Here is a 4,660-nt window from a genome sequence, read left to right on the forward strand (position 1 = left end):
GTGCTATAACGGGAGCTTACCTGGGACTTGGATGGGAACCGGGAGAATGAGCGGGGGCTGCGGACGGTCAAGGCAGTGCCACTCCTGCCTCCATCGGGGGCTTGTGCGCAATCCCCTTGCACGGGGGTGGTAGCAGCCCTTAGCGCCTCTCCAGCCCACACAATGGTTTGTTCCAGAATAGACGCCCCCTACCCAGTGGTACCTCCCAGAGCTGACTGTTCCATCTCTACCTCCTGAAGGGGTAGAACCTGGGAGGACGGTTCTATCTTGGACTGTTCCTCCCTACCTCCGGTAGGCCCCCTAGTGGTGTGATCAAGGAGGCTTCTACGCAAAGACCCTGTGAACCATTTCTCTCCCTCCTTCTCCACCCCCCCACCCCCAGTGGACCCTTCCGTCCCGGTCTCCCCGTGACACAGACACATTGCACATGGACGTCCCCAGCCCTGACCCTGAAGATCTTGCAGAGAGCAAAGGCCAAGGAATCCATCCGCCTGCCTCAAAGCTCCCACTCCAGGGGTGGGCTGAGGGTGTTGGTAACTGGACAGCATTGTGGCAACATCTGTCAAGATAAAAACTGGAAACTTCCTCCACTGGAATGTCAGCTCCCACGAACGTGTGACTTTTAGTTCCTTGATGTCTCCCCAGCACCTAGAGCGGTGTCCATCACTTACTAGGCACTCTTTAGGTGTTTGTTGCCTGAGTGACTCCTTTGACTCAGCAATTCTACTTGTAAGATTGTGTGCTAAAGAAACACTCACACGTGCACATAGCTGTGTGCACAAGGTTGGTATGAACGAACTACCGGGGGAAAACACTCTAAATGACCGTTTATAGCTAATGATTTGCAAAATAAAATTACTGACCGAGGTTCATGTTATACCAGACCTGGACATGCAACTCCAAGAGGCTAGCGTCTGATCCCTGTGGGAGGAATGGGGCTGGGCTTTGCTCACCTCGTTTCTGGCTCTACATCACTCCCAGGGCTATCCTAGATAAGTAGCCTTGGAGAGGACTGGCTCTGGCCTGGGAGAGGACAGGTTTCCTGCTAAAGGATGGGGACTTAGCCATAGGACCACACTTCAAGAAAGATGTAAGGAGGGGCGCCTGGGTGGCTCAGTTGGTTAAGCATCTGCCTTCTGCTCAGGTCATGATCCCAGGGTCTGGGATCCAGTCCCGCATCAGGCTCCTTGCTCAGCGGGGAGCCTGCTTCTCCCTCTGCCTGCGGTTCCCCCTGCTTGTGCGGGCACTCTCTCTGACAAATAAATAAATAAATAAAATCTTTAAAAAAAGATATAAGGAAATAACTTTGGAGGGTAGTGCTAGCATCAGCTTTGCTTTACAGTGAGGAGACCATTATGTCTTCTTCCCCTGTGTCCCTTCTTAAACTTCCATGGGCTGTACTTGTAATTCAATGCTCCAGATTTTTTTCACTAGCAAGCATTTACTGTACATTTATTATATGTCAGGACCTGTTCTAAATTCTTCACAAATATTAACTCATATAATACTTTCTTACAACAACCTAATGAGATAGTATTGTGTTCTCCATTTTACAAATGAGGCACCTGAGAAACAGAGAGGTTTAGCAACCTGCCAGAGGTCACACAGCTGGGAAATCCTGGAGCCAGGATTGGAACCAAGGCCATCTGGATCCAGTGTTCCATTCTTATACCTACATACTGCAGCGCCTTTCACTTTCTTTTTGTTGTGCTTGTACATATGTGTGAGCCTCCTGCACTAGACTGTGACACCTGAGGGTTTGTGTGGTGCCGGTGGGACTCCCAGATTTCCAGCAGTCGGGAGGGAGGCACCTGACATTATGTGGGCATCCCCGAGCAGAGGCTCACTTGGTGGCTAACCCCTCCTGCTTCCATCTTGAAGAAGACATCCAGAGCGCCCTCAGGGTGGGCACCATGGGGAGTGAGCCCCTGTGCACAGGACCCCAGGAAGAATGTTCAGGGCAGCTGGGAGAAGCTGAAGGGCCAGGACGCCATTCGGACTAATACAGTCAGCTCAAATCTTCTATAAGTTCAAATCATTTTTTAAAAAAGATTTTATTTATTTATTTGAGAGAGAGGGAGCGAGCAGGGGGGAGAGGGAGAAGCAGTCAGCCACTGAGATGAGAAGGCATTGGGTCATAGTTTAATTAGCAGCATCCTTTCTTTCTTAAGTGTTACCTAGAATAATAGTGTGACTACATCTGAAACTAATGATGTACTCTATGTGGGCTAATTGCATTTAAATTAAAAATAAAATAAACTAGTAGTGTGACACACAATCTATAGCATCTGAGATTCAATGAGATATGATTTTTAAAAAAACATTATGAGGGGGCACCTGGCTGGCTCAATTGGTAGAGCATGTGACTCTCCATCTCAGGGTTGTGAGTTCAAGCCCAAATTGGGCATGGAGCCTACTTTAAAAAAATTATGAAAACTTTAAATTTAAAATAAAGTTGTCTTAGGGGCGCCTGGGTGGCTCGGACCGCTAAGCGGCTGCCTTCGGCTCAGGTCATGATCTCAGGGTCCTGGGATGGAGTCCCGCATTGCGCTCCCTGCTCAGGGGGAAGTTGGTTTCTTCCTCTCCCTTTACCCCTTACCCCCCTTGTGCACTTGTGTGCACGCAAGCAAGCACACACACACACACACACTCTCTCTCTCTAATAAATAAATAAAATCTTAAAGAGAGGGCGCCTGGGTGGCTCAGTCGTTAAGCGTCTGCCTTTGGCTCAGGTCATGATCCCAGGGTCCTGGGATTGAGCCCCACATCGGGCTCCCTGCTCCGCGGGAAGCCTGCTTCTCCCTCTCCCACTCCCCCTGCTTGTGTTCCCTCTCTCGCTGTCTCTCTCTCTGTTGAAAAATAAATAAAATCTTAAAAAAAAAAATAGAGTTCTGGAGATGGATGGTGATGGTTCACAACAATGTAAATGTACTTACTGCTACAGAACTACACACCTAAAAATCGCTAAGGTGGTAAAATTTATGCTGTATATATTGTACCACAATTTTTAAATACGTAAGTAATTTTAAAAACACAGCAGTGGCCAAAGAAGATTGTTGTAGTGAAGGAGGAGGCCCTTTATCCACAGCTGCTGCAAATATTCATCCTGCAGGTCCTGGAATTCCAGGTGCTCATGGCTCTTGGAGGAGCTGGTACCTCTTTTTGGAATCCACCCCGGGGGGATTCTCAGTCTCTTGATGCCCAGCAGACATTATCTAGCAGTCTCTGGTCCTTCTGAGGTCTTTGTCCTGACGACATAGAGCAATTTGTGCTATTACTTACCTTGCCTGGGACTATGATCCCAACAGCTTAGATAAGTATCTCTTCTCCAAGGTGCCCAAGCTGAGAAGCTGACCAGTCTTCAGGATGACTTCTGACCCAGGCACACAGCTCCTGATAAAGGTCTGGGATTCACAGCCTGAGCAATAAAAAGAGATTTCCCAACACCTTTAATGGATAGACTGCTGTCTAAACAGACCAGACAGATATCAGGGATTTATCTTTTTCTGTAAGAAAAAAAAAAAAACTCCCCACCTTTCTCATCGCCTGCACTTTGTTTTCCCTTTGAGTGCCTCCTCACCCAAATTTCTGAATCAAAGACAGTCGTCAGGTGACTTGGGGGGAAACAGCAGATATCAGCCAGTTTTTCCTGGCTTTCAGCTTGCCCCATGTTTAGCTTTGCTCAAAGAAAACACTCCAACTAAAGTCAATACAACCGAAGAATTCCTGCTCCCCGTGAGCCATCTTTTGTCCTTTTCAAAAACACTTAGGTTATTGTCAAGGCTTAAGAATGCCACGGCTTGTAAGGCTTTGGGCAACACATACCAGTGCTCTCCAAACCCTCCCACTGGGAAGGGAAGGATGAGTTTCCAATATTTTGTAGGAAGTTCCCATAATATTGGTATCAGAACCCAACAAGGTGAGCTGCATCAGGTAAGCAGTATGTTTATATTTTAAGCATTCATGAATTAAGAAAATGTAGAAAAGTAGATTCTTTTTGCTTTTTATCTTTTAAAAATTGTTACTGGGAGCGCCTGGGTGTCTCATTTGGTTGGGCGTCTGCCTTTGGCTCAGGTCATGATCCCAGGGTCCTGGGATGGAGCCGCGCATTGGGCTCCTTGCTCAGCGGGGAGCCTGCTTCTCCCTCTCCCTCTGCCTGCCGCTCCCCCTGCTTGTGTTCTCTCTGTCAAATAAATAAATAAAATCTTTTAAAAAATTGTTACTGAAGTGAAGAAAAGTAGATTTTTAAATATGTCTTGGAAATCTAGTAGCTAATAAAAAGCATTCAATATGGAAGACAAAAAAAGTCTAAACACATAAACAGACAAAAGGCATGAAACAATAAAAAATAAAGTCCTGGGGCACCTGGCTGGCTCAGTCAGTAGAGCATGTGACTCTTGATCTTGGGGTTGTAAGTTCGAGACCCAGGTTGGGTACAGAGATTACTTAAAAAATAAAATAAAATCTTTAAAAAAAATTAAAAAATAAAGTCTTAGTAAAGGTAATCTAGGATTAGATTAAGAAAACTTCCAGATACTGAGAACAGAGAAAAAAAGCAGAGAAAATTATAAAAAAAAAAAAGGCAAGAATGATCCTTTAAAAATGAAGGTCATACGATGGACTCTGAAAAACAAACTGAGGGTTCTAGAGGGGAGGGGGG

This window comes from Leptonychotes weddellii, chromosome X, assembly GCF_054177405.1.
Source record: "Leptonychotes weddellii isolate Sample4059 chromosome X, ASM5417740v2, whole genome shotgun sequence".
Lineage (NCBI taxonomy): Eukaryota > Metazoa > Chordata > Mammalia > Carnivora > Phocidae > Leptonychotes > Leptonychotes weddellii.